The sequence below is a fragment of the Macrobrachium nipponense genome, chromosome 15 (genome assembly GCF_015104395.2).
Source record: "Macrobrachium nipponense isolate FS-2020 chromosome 15, ASM1510439v2, whole genome shotgun sequence".
Taxonomy (NCBI): Eukaryota; Metazoa; Arthropoda; class Malacostraca; order Decapoda; family Palaemonidae; genus Macrobrachium; species Macrobrachium nipponense.
In genome coordinates, this window is record NC_087208.1 from 4,441,923 (window position 1) to 4,463,645 (window position 21,723).

Consider the following 21,723-nt stretch of genomic DNA (forward strand, 5'->3'; position numbering starts at 1 on the left):
TCTTTGATGCCGAAAGTAATCTTTTGGGGGGGGGGGGATAAAAATTCTTTTGTAAAAAATTTCCGTACACATTTATTCAACACTCCCAAGCTTTATAAATACCTTAATATTAACCAACTCAAACGTAAACAAACATAGATATACATACTCGTGTATATTATATATATTATATATATATATATAATATATATATATATATATATATATATATATATATATATATACATATTGAATCTACTGGTCACTTTTTTACCAGAATTACATACTGCAACTGTAATAGCCACAATGCTAATTAAGATATATATATATACAATATTTATATATATATATATAATATATATATATATAATATTATATATAATATATATATTAGACACAATATAGATAATATAATATATATATATAGATAATATATAGTAATATATATATATAATATATTAATATATTATATATATCTATTATATAATTAGTAAATATTTGAATACCATTACAATTGGTTGAATCTTACTGGTCACTTTTTTACCAGATACATATGCAACTGTAATAGCCACAATGCTATTACAGTATAATATTAAATAAAATATATATATATATATATATATATATATTACAATATATATTTATTTATATATATAATATAACCATATATATATTATATATATATATTATATATATATATACTCTATATATATATACATATAATATGATAATATGTCTTGTATAAAACAAGTTTTTGGATAAATACATAAATATGACTATCTTAACAAAATAATTGATGGCCAATGTTTATATTTGCTTTAACATTATACTCACACACACACACACATATATATATATGTATATATATATATATATATATATATATATATATATATGTGTGTGTGTGTGTGTGTGTGTGTGTGTGTGTGTATAATGTTAAAGCAAATATAAACATTGGCCATCAATTATTTTGTGAAGATAGTCAGATTTATGTATTTATCCAAAAACTTGTTTTATACAAGACATATTATCCTATATCACTGGAAAAAGTATAATAAACGTCTTTATCAACACATTCAAAATTCGATTTTGGGTCTACAACATTCTTTTATATAATGGACCTCATTTGCTCTCTTTCCATCCTTGAGTGCCGCTAGATAAACTGAAATCGATCAGTTAGCAGTCTTCTTCGAAGACCTCTACAGTGGACAATCCCATCTCAGTCACCTAGGATAACCTGGATCTATTTAATGGATAAAACTGGACAAATCAGATGATGTATTATTGTTATTTCCGCCCAACTGAGATTCAAAGCGAAGCTCTTCAACCATGAACGAAGACGATAACAAACAAACGAAACAAACAATACTGTCGCTCCCGAAGCGTCAACCTCAACAGAATTATGCAGATGACTTCTGTCGTATTACTGGGCGTCGCTTTCAGGGGATTTGTTTCACTGAAATGGAATGCAAACATTTTCTCGCTTTCAAAGGACGTTTTCCATTTGATGCTTTTGGCGGAAAACCGGCGAGAGATCAAATGGAGCCTCCGTCATATTCTGTCACCAGAGGAAAAAGATTAAACTGGATATCTGTTAAATTTGAAACCAGAGATTATGACTTGCTCTTTCAGCAACCAAACTCATAATGGGATGAATAATATTTCATTCAGGCTTACTTTCATTATATATCATCTCTCCCCATGGTCAGTCGCACGGCAAAGTTCACCTTTATGATCCCTAATATTTTGCTTCAACATATTGGGATCGCCATTTTACTCGTACAATTTTATGAAGATATCCTACAGTATACCTTTCATTTTCATTATTATCATTTTTTGTTTCCTTGTAATCGTGGGAACTTGCTTTTCACAATTTCAATTAAATGGCTTTACAAAGCTTTTACAAGAGATAATCCTATTTATATCATCAGTATTTAGACTAGAGCTAATCACCAAATGCTTATGATTGCATCCAAGAGTTAGCTGGCTTAATAATGGATGAGACCACCGGAGTGTCCGTAAAAGATGTCCCTAAAAATTTTCCTTCATTTTCTAAACGATCAAACTGCCACTTATGAAAAAGTAAAGGTATTAAAGCAACGGTCAAGTGATTCGAATAGATTCCAACAAACAAACATTTCTTCAATAACAATATGAAAATATGAATGAAGGAAACGCTGCCAGACAATGACAAAAGACAATGATTCCGCGAAACAACTAAATCAAAATTTCGTCTAGAAATACTATATATGCTCAGGTTCTCTTCTACTTTCTCTGGGGATAGGGAATGCCCAAAATACCCCATGGCATTTGAAAATGCCTGTGGCATTTTTGCCCTGGATCTTTGATCTCTTTGTGATGATTCCGATGCCAGGAGGAGAGAGAGAGAGAATGGGAAACAAGCGAAACCAGAATGACCTTGCTGTGCTCACTTGTGTTGCTGTTTTTACTTCGTCCTAACGCAAGACCTTTTTCATTTTATCTTGTGTTTGCCTTCCGCATATTATGTCTTCCAGCTATAATGGTTTATTGTCTAATAATGGCATTAGGCTTTATTTCATTTCCCTCTCCTTTGAACGATGTCTTTTCAGCCTCTGTGTAAGGGTGTGGCGGTTGTGAGGCTTAGCAACTTCAGAGCAGAGAGATCTTTCTCCATTTAAAAGGTAAAGGGAAAATGGTACTGTGATTGCAGTCTCGTTTTTCTACAAAGCCACCAAATTTAACATAGAATAAGTAAAAAAAAGTATATTTCATTTCATATCCAACCAATTCTTCTCTTTATTTCAGTCCGTGGATTCGAGGTCTCAATGAGAAGTTAGATTCAAGTGCCAAACAAGCGCCTCTGACCGCTTGGAAAGTAACTTGGTTCCTGTTCCAGGGTTCCAGGTAAGTCATCATTAGAGCTAGTAAAGGTTGTATGGGTCACGCAACCTCACGCTTTGTTTAGGAAAGCCTTGCTTGGATTGGAAGGGCAATCGTCTCTGGAGCCATCCATCGAATTCATAAGTGGGCGAACAGGAAAAAATAAGAAAAAAAATGAACAGTAGAGAAAAAGAAAAATTAACAAAAAAATAGAAAAATAAAAAAAGACAGTATTAGAAAACGTAAAAAAATACATATATATAATATATATTAGATATATATATAATAATATTAATATATATATAATATATATATATCTTCTTCTTCTTCCCAAGCTTGTTCCCATTTTTATATGGGGTCGCCGGGTTTGCGGATGAGCCGTTTCTTTCGCCATCTATTTCTATCTTGTGCTTCTGCCTCATTACCTCTTTCCATATTTTGGCTCATTCCATTTTGGTTTTGGCACAGATTTTTACAGCCGGATGCCCTTCCTGACACCAACCCTCCCTATTTATCCGGGCTTGGGACCGGCACCCATAAGGACTTTGTGGTTGCCCGCCCCCCCCAGGTGGGGCTAGGTTGTATTATTATATATATATATATATATCTACCTTATATATATATTATATATATATATATATATCATCACACTTTGCAAGGATGTTATGACACTCAGAATGGCGATGTCCCAGTTTTCCTTCCCCGCTTCACTTTCTCTCTGTTTGTTTGATGATGGCGTTGGAATTTCAGCAGTGTCGAAGGGTCCTCATGTAGTCACCTAGTATAGTTTTTATGAGCAATGTTCCCTGTATTCTGTGCTGTTGCTTTTTATATTTCCGTAAAACAAAACTATTGAGATGCTTTGTCTGTCCGTCCTCACTTTATTTCTGTCCGCCTTTAGATCTTAAAATCTGCTGAGGCTAGAGGGCTGCAAATTGGCACATAGATCATCCGCCCTCCAATCATCAAACATACCAAATTGCAGCCCTCTAGCCTCAGTAGCTTTTATCTTATTTAAGGTTGAATTTAGCCACACAGGCTACCACTGGGCAGTGGCCGGAAGTTTCATGGGCCGCGGCTGAGAGTTTCATACAGCATTATAAACTGTACAGAAAACTCCATTGTTCCAAAGAAACTTCGGCGCGTTTCTTTCTTGTTAATATTACTGATACTTCCGATTGTCTTGTGGTTACGTACTTATAACACTTAGATAAAAATCTTGGTATGACTGGAAGCGTGATAAATGAATTTTTGGGTGAGAGATGATTTCATTGGAAGTTTGCAACAGAAAATGATAAGATGATGTGACTCGACGAATTAAAGGTACACGAATGAAATTTTTTACGAAAGAATTTCATCAGTGAGTGTCAGTTTAAGCATTTTTTTGATGGATGAACATAAAAAAAAGTATTTTCGTGTTACGATTACAAATTTAGGTCGTGTACATTTACAGGAATTAATTCTACGCTAATAGTCTGATGGAGATTCCATTTTGCTGATTGATTTCAAAGATAAGTGTTTACTGGAAATTAGGAATCGTTTGATCAAGTTCCTACGAGTTTCTTTTTTTAACTTTCCTTGGTAGTGACCCCAATGGTTTTAACCTGGTATGTATCCTATTTTGTGGCTTGTTAAATGCAAGTCCGTTGGGGATTACCCTAAAAACAACCAAAAGGCTGTAAATATCACGACGATTATGACCCTCAAGAAATGTTAGTCCTAGATAACGACCCTCGAAATCCCTGGGGGTCATTAACTAGCAAAGATCCCTTTTTTTTTCAGTTCAGTCGTGAGAGGTTGCTTTGTTTATCCAGGGACTAAATTTGTTACCGTTTCTCACTATTTTAATCGAACTCGAGCTGAGAATGACTGTGCTGGAAAAATAGATTCGATATGATGGAAGGGAGCCAGTTTCAAAGTGAGTTAGTGACATCAGTAGAGAAACGAAAGCGTGAAGTGAAATTCGGTACTAGAACAGAAAATATCGGGGCAGAACCACTTGCCACTTTGTGTCCATCTAGAGATTTTACTTTGTAACCTCCTTATTCCCGATAATGATTGCTCGTTTGTGTTTTGTTTGCCAATGTCGCAACAAGAACGGTTGTCTCACAATGAAAGCAAATGAATATGCAATAAGACATTTCCTAGTGAAAAGTTTGATCAGTTTCCTAGGTTAGCAACACGGTCACTTTTGCAACATTGTCAGCATTGCTTCATCATGAGCAACAAGAGAACGCTCAGTGCCTATATTATCACTAGACATTGTTCTTCCTTCAGTAGCGTTATTGATATAATCCAGCTTTTGCATTGAATGGCATCATCCATCAGAGAATTATATTCATTATGCAAATGGTGGGACTATCAGGTTTTAATGCTCTTGAGATTGCCTGCTTGTCCCTACAAGTGACTAGTGATGGAAAAGGAAACTATTTTTGACTTGAACATTGTTTCGTGGATCGGCGAAATCTTAGTTTTGAAAAGGGATATTCTGAGATTTTCTGGTTTTTATTGTGGTACCCGAATAGCCTGGGCAGGGGAAAGAGAGAGAGAGAGAGAGAGAGAGAGAGAGAGAGAGACGAGAGAGAGAAGAGAAGAGAGAGATAGAGAGAGAGAGAGGTAGAAAAACTATGGAAAATGCTCATACTGTGATTCCCAGGCCTGGTTTCAATATGCTACAGGACACTGAATCAGATTCAGAGTGAAAAAAGAAAGAAAATCAATTAGAAAATTCACAAAGAAATTTCAATATTAGATTATTCCGCCACAATTCAGTTCACATTTTCCTGAGATCAGAGGACACCGCAGTGGCCCACCTCCTCCCCCACGCCGATATCAATTGGGGATTTATTTTTTTTTTTTCTATAATATATTTCCCTATTTCGGATGAATAGGAGGAGGAAAAGATAGGGAAGATGGAATCATGTATTGCGAATTCTTTAGTATCTTCGAACAATTTTTCGTCTCACAGAGGGTCCGCATCTTCGAGGATATAATTATATTAAAGATTTCCTTCCCTCATCACTCGGATACATTTCCTTGTTTACAAAAGCTATCTTATCAGGAGAGCCTAGCTTTTTGCAATACTTTTGTTCACTTTATAAAACTAATTGTATTACATGCACATATTTTTTTACATTCTGTTAAAAAATGAAATAAACTTTCAGTAATAAAGACTAAGGGCTTTTCTGTTTATACTATTGGACGAGCCAACATGAGAATTCTCAGTGAAGCTTTGAACTAAGGAAGAAACTGCTAAATTTTATCAATGTATTTGACTCTAATGTCTCCATCTTCCTTCGTCTTGGTATTTAGAAAATGAAATGTCAGTGCTCGTTGTCTTGGTTATAAGGACAAGTATTACACTTTTTTTATTCAGGACACTTTCTGTTAGTCATCTGATATTACTAATCCTTCTCAATTTGAGTTTTATTTTTCATGTATCCGCCATAGGTCACATCATGTGTCTCTGTCTTCCTTTAAAGGGACACTCACCATTTCCGTCTGATCCAAATTTAGATTCTTATCATTGTCTGTCCATCTCGTCATTTCAAAAACTACATAAGACCGAGAAAATGACAAAATGATAATATTAAAACACAAGGAGTTCCACAACAAGATACAATAGGGTAACTAGAGTATTTCCCTATTCAGATCCCCCTCGCTCTGCCCCATAGATAAGAGACACCAAAATTGTTTTTAGCCCCATTGAATGTAGGTGTCACCCCTTTATTTGAAAGGTTTCATTAAGCACCCTAGGAGAAGAGAGAGAAGAAGAGAGAGAGAAGAGAGGAGGAGAGAGAGAGATAGAGAGAGACAAAAAAACCAAAATTGTTTTTTTTTTAGCCCGAAGCCCCATTTGCAATATGTAGTGGGGTCCCCCCCCCAAGCCAGGTGTCAAACCCGACCACACCTCACAACCCCTTTTATTTTTTGGGAAAGGTTTTGTTTCATTATGCAAAACCCCTAGGGAGAGAGAGGAGAGAGGGAGAAAGGAGAAAAGGAGAAAGAGAAGAGAAGGAAGAGGAGAAGAGGAAGGCTATGAGGAGAGAGTAAGCCCCCTAAGCCTACCTTTTATAATTAATTTATGTATATTAAGAGACTTTTAATGTACTACACATTTCATCTTTTATTTTCTAGAGCTCTAAGGATATCCTCGCATAAATGAACCTCGTATTCAGCAGTAGCCTAATGTCACTCATATGGCCAGATATTGACTAGTAGAGCTTTTTGTAGCTAATAAAACTTTCTCTTTGTAGCCAAAAGCATTTTCTGGCAAAAGTAAACATCAGAATTATCACCAGGAACCTCGTTACATAACGTCTTAATGACCCCAGCAGCCAAACAACGGTTACTTATTGTTCTGATAAACATATCTTAAAGAAATTACCATCGAGGAACCAAAACGTGAAAACTGGGGAATCGGTGTTTAAGCAAACTATGCTTTCCTCTTGTTAAATATTACCACACTTCTTAGTTCAGGAAATATTCCAAAATGACTGATACAGAAACTGAAAGTGAGAATCCTCCGTTGTTTTCTTCTTCTTCTTCTTCTTCTTGTTCCAGCGGTGGGTCAAAAGATCGATGACTAAGCGGAAGCTTCATCAGCTCTTGAAACAGGACGAGAAAAAATGGAGGCAGAGCTACAGGTGACGAAGACAGAAGCGAAGAAAGGACAGTAAAAAGACAGAAGAAAAATCGAAAAAGGAAAGAGCCGAAGCGAGTGTCAAAAGCCTAAAGCAACAAAGAATATTCTGGTTCCAAACTTCGATAAAGAAATGGCGCTAAAGTAAAGAGACTTAGACACACTGCGAAGGAGGACACAAAGATGTAAGAAGATTATCTCCAAGGTATCTCTTCTTCTCTCTTCCTTTCATGACGCCTCAAGGGAGTATTTTGGAGGTAGTAAGTAGGCTTTGCCTTCCGACTTCCGTTCTTGCTACCTGTGAAGCTTTACACTTTCAATCTGAATCACGATTGTAAAATCAAATCAACGGGTCTCACACGCGCCCACAAGCAAGTAGGAGTATTCTCTTAAAAACACATAGTGCCTTGAATAAAATCACCCAAACCTTCTACCTATGGAAGCTGGAGTGGAATATATTCACGACTTCCATCGAGGTCATTCTCTCCTTTATTTCTTTCTCTGCTGAAGTGAGACGGATTCTACTCTCTCTGCTCGTTAATTAAAGAGTTTCATTACAAAGTAAATGACGTTTCCCTTATTGCTCTGTGCGTAAATGTGGGCTCTTTAGCATCTCTTAATCTATAGTATTTCATGTTGCCTGTCCTCGGTTTTGCAGATGTTAGAAGGTTATGCTCACTCAATATTGGTGAGTTTTGTGTATCGTGAGTTTGTGGTTGTTTGTGTAAGCAGTTTATCACAAGGAGGGGAGAACCAATCCAGATGAAGTTCGGCAAATACTGTTTCAGGTGACATCGGCGAGAGGATTAAGTCTCGGGACAAATCAGATCACAGCGGATTATCTGTTGCCGTGGAAACATTGCCAAAACATTTCAGAAGATCAGGAGATGATTTGCTTTATGCAGAGGCTTCATAGCCTGCCATGTAGGTGGGATCATTTTCGTCTGGATGATTAATATCGGTAGTTTCATAATTGCTAACATACATTATTTTTTGCATGATTTCCACTCATTTCAGTATTTATTACTCTTTTGCAAGCCTGAGTTATTTTCTAGTTAAATCCGAACTCCATTTAGAGAACATTTCTTTCTTGTCTAACATAAGTTCCAGATTAATCTCGGGGGCCCGTGTCTCCAGTCTTTCAGCATTAGGGGATCTGAAATAAATTCGTTGTTGGCGCATTTTCCTGGACGCATTTCGTTCAGTCGAACAAATTTCATAAATTCGTTAATCTACACCAGGACCCAGTGAAAGCAAACTGCATCGCCCATTGTTTATGCAGTAAAAGCTAGTATGATCTATCAAAATTTACAGAGGCCAATTTAGTGAAAATATGTGACCTCACAACCCTCATTGAGAGCGCATTTTGAGGAATGGTCTTTGAACATGTACCTGCACACGTAGCGTGTTATAGCACTTTTGAAGATTGGCCTTTTGAAAGAGCACTTTTTGGATAGAATTCTTGCTTTTATAATAACTCATTTCAAAAAATAAGATTTATGAATGAATTCCATCTTGTCCCTCGAACGTTCTGATTGGAGAGAGAGAGAGAGAGAGAGAGAGAGAGAGAGAGAGAGAGAGAGTTTGGAATACAAAGTCTGATGCTTTATGCGACTTATACGAATCTATAAGGAAATAGAAACAGAAGAAAATCAACAACAACAATACCATAAAACAGTGCAACAAAAATCCGAAGAAAGCAACAACGAAAACCATCATATGGTTAAGAAAACTGGAAGAGAAAAACCTTCGAGCCTCACCTTGACGTGTTTTCAGAAGACTTTGGTCTGAGTCGCCGTCACTTAAGCAGACAAAAACGAATCCAAATCCAACGGGAGGTATGTTGTTTCAGGCTCCTCTTCCTTCGCCTTTATTGTGTACTGAAGGATTTACTCGCGAGTGTTTGTTCCATTTCGGATTTGTCGTTTATAAAGGGAAAGCTTATGGCTTTCTTTTTTCCGTGTCTCGAAAAGCCCCCTTATTCCAAACTTGTTTACCTTTGGGCCTGAGGGCGCTTTGTCTCCGGGTATGTCGTTCGGTACCCATTTTCCAGCTTTGAGTTCACTTCTCTTTCTGCCTGATGACTTTCTTTCTTCTGTATGATGGTCTTGATTGTCTTCTTTGTGTTTGATGACTCTAGTCTAATTTCTGTCTTTCTTCATTCTAATGACTTTTCCATGTCTTGTGACTTTCTTTTCCAGTAATTTAAGGGACAGTGTTCACTTTGTTTCTCAAAACCATTCTCTCCATTATTCATCTTTCATTAGATTTCATTAGACATTGCCTTATTTACCCAGTTACTTCGTAAATTTGTTCTTATTCCAAATTTTTGTAGGAGCTTTAAAATTCCTGGTGCGTTTTCATTCCGTGATAGCCTCAAACAAATGTCTCATTTGGGAGTTACTTGTTTGTGATCTGAAGAGAAATGTTTGAAAGGAAGATCATAAAATACTAGGACTGAAATCGAGGAAAGCAATAACCATCATAAGGAAAGTAAAAGAGGCAGAGGAAAACGCTGTGTCTCACCTTGGCGTGTTTTCAGAAGACGGCTCTTTGTCACCTTCTCTTGGGCAGACAAAAGCGATTTCAAATCCAACTGTACGTTTGCTTTTCCAGGTTGCTTTTCCTTCGCTTTCATTGTTTGCTTCAAGGTTTACTTAGAAGCGGTTCCTCCCTCTCTGAACTGACGTTGTCAAGGGAAACCTTATGCTTTTTTCACATAATCAAATGGTTGCTAATTCGAAGCGTTTGGAATTAGCCTTTGGGACTGAGGGTTGTTTAATAATAATGACAATAAGAAAAAGTCATATTAACAAGCGGGCATTAAACATTATGTCAGTTTGTTGGGAAATCAGCCGTTATATCCATAAGTAATGCTAGCTGTCATAATATTAAGCTAAGATCGCTGAAGTGTTAATCGTGAAACATTGTCCCTAAGAGTAACCTTTTTCCTGAATGATTTAAGTGCCATTTGGGAAAAAACTAAAAACTTTATAAGTAAGAATAAGGAGAGGGACAGAAGGAGAACAAGAAGTAACGAAAAATAAATAGCTAATTGGAAGGAATGAAATAATAAGAGCAAATATCTAACTGGAATAGAACGGTGGGGCGGGGAGGGGGGGTGGGTGGTGAGAGAGAGAGAGAGAGAGGAAGTGAGACAATTGAGAGCCTCAGAATTAGGTTCATAGACCTCAGGCGAAGAGGAAATGGAGACGGACACTTCATCTCGTTCTGGGCTTTCTCGTTCCGAGAAAGTTTTTATTGGTGATTATTTATTTTCAGTTGTCTTTCCGTTTTTCATTGTAAGGAATGCATCTTGGAAGTTTTAGCCGTATAAGTGTTTCGTTATGGCTCTGACATGAAACTTCTTTGTGTCTTTTACAAAATAATTTAACTTCATAAGCTCTCTAATATGGCCGCTATAAAGAGTACGATTCCATCACCCTCGGGTGAATAAACATCCAATTACTAAAGCATCAACTCCAGACATTCTCATTAAAACACGTTTTGAAAATCATTTCTTAATTGGTTACACAATTAGAGGAAAAAACAGGATCATATTAATGACGTCATTTCCTTAAGAGGATGAAACTAGATTCCAGTGAATATATTGGAAATCCAGGCTGGGAGGAGAAACAGTGTTGCCAATACTGGGAAGTTGAAAAGACCTTCTACTCTGAAGTGGTCTTGTCCTGTTGGTATACTGCTAGGAGCTCCAGAGTTTGAAATACAAAACTTGGTTTCGAGAATAGAAATAACAGCTGGGTCCTCCCCATCTACTTCCCTTTCACTGTATATTAGTGGCCATGTTGCCTTCCTTCACTGGTTCTCATCTACCCTGTAGTTCAAGCTGACCTTGTGCTGGCACGGGCTCTTGCTCATAAAAACAGTTTGTAAAATTCTGATCATGCCTTGTCCCTAATAATTTAATATGAGAAACCGTAAAAAACAACAGATATTCAGTGCGAATTTTCTTTATAAATTCAACAAGTAGACCCCCTCAAACATGAACGAACTCTCCCGAAGTGTCAGCCTCGGCATAATTATGCAAATGACGTCTATCATATTACTGGCCCTCGTTTTCAGGGGATTTGTTTAATTGAAATGGAATGCAAACATTTCCTTGTTTTGAAAGGACGTTTTCCTTTTGATGCCTTTGGTTGAAAACAGGCGAGCGATCAAATGGAACCTCTTCCATATTTTATCATCAGAGGATCAGCATTAAACTGGTTATTTAGTGAACTCCATCAGTACTAAAGTCAAAGCGAGATGGTCATTGATTATGATGCTTTCTTATAACATTACCAAATGCTTCCATGACAATTCTGCTAAAAGGAGCGTTTCTTTATTTATGTTTCCATAAACATTTCAGGCTTTTAAACGATGATTATTTCAAGTTTTTGCATGGATATTCCCTTTCATTTTCAGTACTAAACATTTTCTGAGATTTCCTTTTTTCTCCGGTCATAATGAACACGAGAGCGTATTCCAACCAAATGTAAATGGACAGTTATCCAGATACCAATTCTAACATCCTGAAAGCCACGCATGCATTTGATAAGGGCATATGAAATCTTTATTTAACTTCTCTGAGTTCATTGCTTGCAGAGAAGCGCCTGTTCATATAAAGTGCAACAGCTATAAGATTGTTATTCCATTTATAATGTTCAAAACATTAGCATCAGATCAAAATGAACAATTATGCAGATTAGTAATGAATAAACTCTTCCGATTGCAAACGTTGGGAAATACGTCTCATTAACTGCAAAGAGATCCTTACCTGCACCGATAACCGATCAAGAGTGAGTTGGCGTCATAATTATGATTACTGAAGTTTCCGATCTTCAGCGGTCACGGTCAAGATTCACTTTCAATTTCCGATCTCTTTAAACACCACCAGAAAGAAAATAAAGTGACTGAGGTATCGACAATATGACTCAGACGACGCCATATTCAGTTCCTGGAGTTTTGCGTAGACGCCAAAAACACTTCCCTGAATTTGACTGCAAAATAAATATACATTCAAAAGCAAAAGATATTGTCCAACATAACAGGAACAATTCCACAAAACATTAGACAATCAACAATTTCAAAATTTCGCCAACATATATGAGAACCAAAAGCCTCCCCTTACTTTCAGTAAAGAGGCAAAATACACGAAATGCCCCGTGACATTTATTAATGCCAGGGGCATTTTTGCCTAGAGCTTCCTCTCTCTCTCACTTTAATGAGGAAATTCCAGTGGCGCAAAAGGGACAAAGAGAGAGAGAGGGAGAGAGCAGAGAGAGAGAGAGAGAGAGAGAGAGAGAGAGAGAGAGAGAAACTGGAACACAAAGCTACAATCTTCTTCAAAAGCGTATTATGCTTCCATTTTCCTTTTTCCGGCTGTTGGTGCATTTTTCGCTTCTGTTTCTTCCGTGTTTAATGGTTTGTACCCAATATTTACCTAATATTTCTTTTCCCACACTGGTGTAAAGTCTTCAATAGACGTATGACCTTTTTAGTTTTATTTCGTTCTGTTTTGTGGCATGTAAAAACGAAGTGAAGTCTTCCTCGATCTCCCTCGACATTTTCTACTTTAGTGTTACTTCCTGTATCCTCCCAAACCCCCCTTCCTCTCTCTCTCTCTCTCTCTCTCTCTCTCTCTCTCTCTCTCTCTCTCTCTAGCAAATTCTTTTTTCCAAGGCAAATTTCAGTCCAAACATAGATTCATTCTTACCAAGGTGAAAAGGAATGTAAACGTCAGTTTATCTCCAGAGCATTCCTTTATCAACGCGTGAAAGTTACGGTCTCCAACTGAATTTGAGCTAAAGGTAAAAGAATAAAAACCATGAATAACCAAGACTCACGCAGCGACGTTGATTCGTTATTAGTCATTTAAAAGAAATATCTACATGCTAAGTGCAAATAATTTTCTCATTGCATGAAATAAACGTGCCATACCATAGGCTTTTATGAACGTTTTCCTCATAATATATTTCTCTAAAACCAGCGATAAAACATATTTTCAGGAAGGTGATTATTCCAAAATTGGTCTCCGATCTGCCGCATTTTAGTTTTCTATAAAAGAAGACTACTAAGGTGGCTATTTGTCTGTCTGTCCGCACTCTTTCTGCGCACCCTCAGAGGTTAGAGGGCTGCAAATTGTTATGTTGATTGTTCACCATACAATCATCAAACATACAAAATTGCAGCATTCTAGCCTCGTTAGTTTTTTTTATTTTATATAAGGTTAAAGTTAGCCATGATCGTGCAAACAACATGGGCAACAACTGGTCCGTGGCTGAAAGTTTCTTGGACCGTAGCTGAGCGTTTCAGACAGCATTATACACGGCACAGAAAACTTCGGCACTTATTTATTTTACTTATTTCTCATTTTCATTATCAAGTAAGTCTTCGTTTCGACCGTCACCTGCAAATCCTGTTAATTGTACCAAAAATAGCTGAAATATTTGTAGCGACGCTCGGAAGACTCCGATTCCGAAAATCCTGGGAGGCCTTTTTCAGTAATTGAACAAATGGCACTAACGTCCCCGTGTTCCAGCTGAGCCTCGATCCTTCCAGGAGGCTTTTTGGGTTTTCCGAATTTCTTGCCACCTTCTGGCAGATGTTGATCGGAGGTATAAAACCGCCCGCCCGGAGGAGGAAACAAGTAAGCTTGTGGTGGCGGAACTAACATTGAAGAAACATTTCTTCTCTTGTTCGAAACGACGTAATGTTTTCTATGTTAAATTCTAACGTATGTGTATGTATATATGTATATACCAAAAACCAAACTTTTCTCCTCTGGAGAGGGTGTCACAAGAATGGTAAAATATTCAGGTTTTTCTTTTCATATATATATATATAGATATATATATATATATATATATATATATATATATATTATATCTATATCTATACTCTATATCTATATATATATATATATATATATATATATATATAAAGTAACTAAAATAAAAAAGTAAATCTATTAAGGACAGAAAATCTGCTGACTTGTCGTATGATGTGGAAGTAGGAATCACAAGACCCTAACGACGATGAGACATCATTAGGGGCAAAGCGGCAACATTCAAGGAGATCGTTACATTTACGCTTGGCTAAAATTAACTGAGCTCTCTCTCGCTCTCTCTCTCTCTCTCTCTCTCTCTCTCTCTCTCTCTCTCTCGTTAGAATAAAACATAGAAAACATTACGTCGTTCGAACAAGAGAAATGTTTCTTCAATTGTTAGTTCCGCCACCACAAGCTTACTTGTTTCTCCTCCGAGGGCGGTTTTTTATCCTCCGATCAACATCTGCCAGAAGGTGGCAAGAAATTCGGAAAACCCAAAAAGCCTCCTGGAAGGATCGAGGCTCAGCTGGAACACGGGACGTCAGGTGCCATTTGTTCAATTACTGAAAAAGGCCTCCCAGGATTTACGGAATCGGAGTCTTCCGAGCGTCGCTACAAATATTATAGCTATTTTTGGTACAATTAACAGGATTTGCAGGTGTTACATACATAAATATATACATATATATATATAATATATATATATATATTATATATATATATGTATGTATAGTATATATGCATATATATTAAACCAAACTTTTCTCCTCTGGAGAGGGTTGTCACAAGAAAGGGTTAAAATATTTCAGGTTTTCCATTTCATAAGGGATGATGGAGGTTGCTACCTTCATTCCCTTTCCTTCGCCAAGGGTGGTGCTGATACTTATTCACAGATGAGTCGACCTGTAGATGACCAGACAAATTTGTGTGTGTGTGTGTGTATGTATGTATGCATATATGTAGGTATGTATGTATATAAAGGCAAAAGCCACGAAGGAAAGTGAAACAATGGCGTACTGCTGCAAGACCTTTGTAACAGAAGAATCAAAAGGCCTTGGAACGTGGATTTTTTAATTTATTTATATATTCATCACTGCCATTTTTCGTGATTCAGTGATATATATATATATATATATATATATATATATATATATATATTATGTAGATATATACATATATGTATTCATTGTATATATTCATTGTTGTTCAATCCGCGGAGAGAAAAAAATATCTTATAGATATTCTTCTTTTCTTACTTTTGACCATTTTACACATGTGGATCAAACATATCTATGGGCCTCCAGTCTCCGTCAATTCTTATATTGCCGACGGCTATCTGGGCAGGAGGATCGGAAAGGTACTATTAAGAAAGTACAAAAAATACCCAAAAGATAAAAATTAATCATGAACCAAATTATAATGAAACCAGTGACTTGTTTAATTAGATTAATATTGAGTTTACACAAAAGGTGTCGATCTTCGAGTATTGGTTCCAGGTCATCGTGAGAGAGAACCCAATGTCGTCATTAGAAGAGAAACGGGCGCAGTTATTGCCCATTTGGAGAGATAATGGCATCCATATTCAGATTTACCTTATGGCATGGCTTTTACAAGAGAGAGAGAGAGCGAGCGATGTAGAGAATCGTGTGGTAAAGGAGTATGTAATGAAACAAGATAAAAAGCGCAGCTATAAACAAAAAATGAACAATATTACACGAGAACCTCGTGCACATAAAAAGAAAGAGACTATTCTTTTTCCTTTTGGCGAAATCAATTGTAAACAATTGTTTAAAAGGAGCCTAACTCAAAGTTAAACTCATCATAGAAAAGTGAATGTGGGAGAAACCTTAATGAAAAGGAAATCTACGAGAAACTTTAATACAGAAATTGATAAAATAAAGTATCTCAAGGAAAGTATTACAAACAGTGAAAGCAAAAATGAAAAAATTTCCAATACTCTCCGAGGATATTATGTCATTGCACAATGCAGTCACGACATTGGGCTCTCTCTCTCTCTCTCTCTCTCTCTCTCTCTCTCTCTCTCTCCGATAACAACATCAGAATTTCAGAGTTAAAAAGAGCGAAATTCAGGCAAAAAAATGCCCCCTGACGTTTGAAATGTCAATGGACAATTCGATCCTTCGCCACTCTTATTGAACTGACGGTGGAGAGTCTCTGGTTCCAAATGTTGGGGTGAAATTTTGCCTATTATACTTTCCCATCTATATTTGTATTAGTTATTTATGCCTTCTATTAGCTTCATATCTCTCTGGAAAATGTGTTGTACAGTTGTTGGAAATTTTTAATGATTTTTACACCGATGGAGTTTTCAAGGAAATGTTCACTATAGGTCAAATGATAAAAATGTTGCCATGTTATGCCTCAAACCGTAAATTATATTTTCGTAAAGATGAACATTATTACGTATATTGTAATAGTAAAACGTGATGAAAACGTTAACTGACGTAGAACTGCATCGTCCAGTAAGTTTTCAGGCGAGATTTGGGACATTTAAAGTGTTAACGAGGCAATTGTATCAATTGATCATAGTTACAACAATGACTGTTTTTTTTTCTGAGCCATTTCAGTATTGAATAGAATTCTATCGCAGGAAGGGTTTTATATTGCATTGTTATAATGACTTAGTATTGAGACTGCATAATTATGATCTGTTCGTTAACGGTAATTGATCTTAAAGGCGAAATGTCTCTTGGAAATTATTAAACCTTTGATTGTGTTCCATTTCAAGAAAAATCCTTTGGAAATCGAGACACCGTAATATGTTGATAGCTTTTTCCGTCATTGTATGTAATTATGTTTGAGAGACAATGTCATTTGAAAAGCATAACTTGAATGATTCGCTGTTTTGCGCTATAGTGACCTCCCAAACTATTGATTCTGACTGACAGAATGGAGCCAATTGCCCAACCACGAGAGATTGGCATATCATCTAAAATAACAAAGATTAGAGCAAATGAATTCCATCTGCAAGAAAAGAGGGCCAGAACCCCTTGGTATTCTGTTGCCTGCTTCAGGTTTTTAGGCCGCGTTCAGTGTTCACACAAGCAGACGCATGCTTACACAGGCATTGGTTGCGCCCAAAAGCAGGCCATATTATATATGCACAAAGACGTTTTACTATCAGTTTTGAAAGTATTTGAAGTGGTGGCATTTATCTTTGTGATTGAGCATTTTGCAGCATTAAATAAATTTTTATTCTCTATAGACCTATGATTTACTTTTTTATTATTTTCTAGTGCCAATGAAACACTCACTTGAACACCTGATCTGTTTCCAATCGGTGTTCACACATTGTGCTGTTTATGTACAATTGGCCACTGATGAGCAGCATATGTACTTCCTACAGAAAGCATATTATGGTATTTACGTACAATTGGCAAACCTAGTTTGTTGTGAGAATTCGTCATTCCAACACGAACCTGACAGCGCTTTCAACAGTGTCAACCCGGGTAGTTCGAGGCAGGAGGCGGACAAGATTTGATTTTAAATTTATTGATTCTCAAGATAACGTTCGCACTATAAGCTGAAAGCTAGAATCCTGAACACCCCAACAAACTTGGAATGCCAACTGCACGTAAACCCATAAAATGCTTGCTCAGTACACACACACACACACGCAGCACAGGGAGGTGTTCAAGGAAGGGTTTCATTGGTACTAGGAAAAACTTAATAGTGAATTATAGGTCTATAGAGAATAAAGATTTAATTAATGCTGCCAAATCTGTATCACATAGATAAATGCCACCCCTTCAAATATTTTCAAAACTGATGGTAAAACGTCTTTGTGCACCTATAACATGGCTTGCTTTTGGGTGCAACCAAAGCCTGTGTAAGCTTAGACAGGTTGTTTGAACTCGGCCTAAAAACCGTGAAGCAAGCAACAGAATACCAAGGGGTTCTGACCCTCTTTTCTTGCAGATGGAATTCATTTGCTCTAATCTTTGTTATTTTAAATGATATGCCCATCTCTCGTGGTGGGGCAACTGGCTCCAGTCTATCAGTCAAAATCAATAGTTCGGGAGGCCATTGTATCGCGAAGCAGCAAATCATTCAAGTTATGCTTTTCAAATGACAATTGTCTCCCAAACATAATTACATACAATGCCGGAAAAAACTTTCAATGTATTTTGGTTCTGCATCACCATCCGCAAATAAAATAATAATAATAATAATAATAATAAATAAAACAATTCATATCCGAATCCGCAAATCCCATTTTCAGACATCTGATACATCTCTTGTACGTATTTTTGGGTGTGTATGAATGTAGTATACTCCTCTAATCCACTTATCGAGAATCCTATCTTTTGCAACGATAAATCTCAAAAAATTATCGTCGTTAAGCCAGCTTCCGTTCATGTGGCTCTAAAAACTGGATTAAATAAGAAATTAATCCTGTCTACCTGGGTTAATACTAACTTATGTGGATGCGTAAATTAGTTGGGGATTAAGTAGTAGTCATTGCTAGGACTGATGTTGCTGACTCTGGCCTTGTGGCAGTATTTGCTCTCGTTCCTTGGTCAGCTCCTAGAAGGGTAACCATAGCTGTTTAGTAATCAGGACTGATTGTTGATAATGCGATGGCTTATTATTGATCAGGTCTTCAGATTAATCAACATCAAAGTCTAGTTAAGGTCATATGTTTTTTTTTAGGTTAATGCTTTGGTTATGATTAGTTAATTTAATTTCTCATGAATCCTTAGGGCTATAATTTCTATGCCACCAAAGTAAGGGAAAGTGAGACCCTTTACTTATTCGTAGGTACGGAAGACAAGAAACCGAACATCACCTGAATCGTTACGATTTTTCTTATACCCCTTTAACTGTTGTTTCTAGTTCTCTCTTGCATCTGTTTATTTATATATGCATTTATACATTAGTTTATTTTTTTATCCAGGTGGAGATTGTTTTACATCGGATTTTGAACTCAAGTTTGGACATCATTAAACTTTTTATTTATATAGAAGGAGTGTTGTCTCCATCTTGAATAAAAGCACACAAGTAAGTTTCATATAAAAACGGGTTTGATATCTGAAGGATTCATAAAAAATCATCTTCTTTATTTGTTCAGCAACACAAAACCTTCTAGTACCCTGACAGTCGTTGTCATCCTATTTAATATTAACACCTTTCACGGAGTGTCCTGTATCATGTTATGTGTGAGGGAGGTTGCAATCGCGTGCAAAATGCTCAGTGATATGATGGTGAGCCTCGTGTGTATTCACAGCAGAGGAAGGAAGGAGAAGCTCCGCTATCTTATGACGAATCTTTTGAGTCTAAGTTGAGCTTGACATGAACAGCCATGATCACAAGATAATGGACGTCATTTCCCGCCTGATGAATTGGTGCTGCAGTTTGGTGTTGCTTGACGTCGTCTGGTAGATGAAGAAGAGTAAGGAAATTCGTCGATGGAATTTTAAGAAGAAAGAAAGAATTGGGAGGTAGGATATTGGACAAAGGCCAAGCACTTTGACCAGTAAGGTCATTCAGCGCTGAAACGGAAATTTACAGTAAAAGTTTGTAAGGCGTACAGGAGGAAAAACCTCGGAGTTTCACTATGGATCAGTTGTTAGGGGAGGGTGGAAAGTAAGAAGGAAAAAGCGAATATGAAAGGAGGTATAGTTAAAGGAACGAAAGGGGTTGCAGCCAGGGGCCGATGGCACGCTGCAAGGAACCTTAAGTAATGCCTATTGTGCACGCCGTAGAGGTGCGGATTGGGGAGATATGACTTGGAATAAGATAAAAGTTAGTTACAACTAAACAGAGTAGTTTACTCTATGTATAACGACAATTCAGAGAAATGTGTATAAAGATAAATACTGACACGTCATCATGATTATGCTCCATAGTATCTGAATGCATCAGGCAATAATCCTCTTTTTTTCATCTCAACTTATAAACAGTTAACACTAACGATTATTTTCATCCTCAAAATTGTAAATATAAATTTTGGTAAAATTTAATCTACAAATAGAATTGTCTTAAGGAGAAATAAAATAAAACAATAATTGTGCCGTACTTGCACCGGAAGTTTTAATCCGCGTCTTCTTTCAGATGCAGATGAGAATTCGTGGAACACTTAATAGCTGTGCAACGCTGCCTTGTATTTCCCAGGAGGTCCCAGGCGTCTAAGATTAGCAGTTCTGCACAATGACTCGTCTTGGATGTTGGCACTTCTCTCTTGTGCTAAGCACGCGCATATCGCTTAGAGGTTCGGCTGCTTTGTTTATCATTTTATTCTGCAAATAATTAAGGTCCATTACAAGCACTGTATTATTATATGTATATATATATATTGGTCATGGAGTTGTAATATGCTCGAGTAACATTTTTAATTTACTGTCTATTGTCTTGTAGCCTTTGGCACCCTTTGTGAGTTCACTTTCCAGTCAATTCCACTTCACTGACTTGTTTCGGTTAAAATGGGAAGAGAAAAATTCTAATGGTCGGCCTTAAAGCTACTTCTTGCACTATCTAAGGTTAGTGAATGCTGTAAGACTCTTACACGCACTGTTCATTTTGGTACCTTCATAAGTTATATACGGCAGAGAAAACGAATTTTTCAAATTCATCTCCGGCTCGCTTCATTTTTCCTGAGAATCCTGCCTTGGTGTTGGGATTTTCTGTTTCCTCTTGAATATTGTTGAATAAATCTCTGTTTTGTAAATAAAATTATCTTTCGGTTGTCAAATCCGAGCATCTTCCTGTAGAATTTTGTCAGCTTATTGTAAACCTTGACTCTTCATAGTTGAGTGATTAATTCTCTTAGAATTTAATTTCACTGTTATCTTAATACAAGTCACCCTCTCATGCCCTTTACTTTCCAGATTTATCTAATGAGTATAATATACGTACTACTCATCTTTTATTATGTATCGAAAAATGTACTTGGTAAAAAATCTGTTCTATATATCCTTGTAAGTAATTATGTTAATCATGAGGCAGACCATGATTTTTTTTAGATGGGTTGCTCAAACGAGAAACTAATGTAGGACCTGTCGTTTATTTCCAGAAGTCAGTTGTTTTAAGTTGCTTTTCCCGTGTTCTAAACATATCCATGAGAGTAAGTCCCAGTGTTCTTTAGAAATGAATAGCTGTAGCGGCATCTTAGTAAATCCCCTAAAATCAAAGAAAATACTATTAATTACCTTAACTTCTGGATAAGCAGCAGCGTTGCCCTTCACAATGTACGACGTTAATCTTTGGCAAAATTTACTTGAAAAAAATAGTGAAATTGTGTCACCCCGAAAACCGACTGGATGAATAGCCATCACAGCATTCTTGACGGGCCTCTGCCAATCTTAGCCCAATGTATTTCTGTACTTGAGATTAAGCGAACACCTTAATGGGTGGTGAGCATTTTCCAAAGTGGAGTATGGCTACCTCG

At 36.8% G+C, this 21,723-nt stretch overlaps 1 long non-coding RNA gene across 1 annotated transcript in view; it reads left to right on the forward strand.

The window, feature by feature from the left end:
- Nucleotides 1-20,572, forward strand: part of LOC135226779 (uncharacterized) — a 53,292-nt gene extending 32,720 nt beyond the window's left edge. The window contains exons 3-4 of the long non-coding RNA XR_010317272.1: nt 2,767-2,865; nt 20,391-20,572. This is a non-coding gene — a long non-coding RNA (uncharacterized LOC135226779). The remainder of the gene's footprint in view (nt 1-2,766; nt 2,866-20,390) is intronic.
- The last annotated feature ends 1,151 nt before the right edge of the window (nt 20,573-21,723 follow it).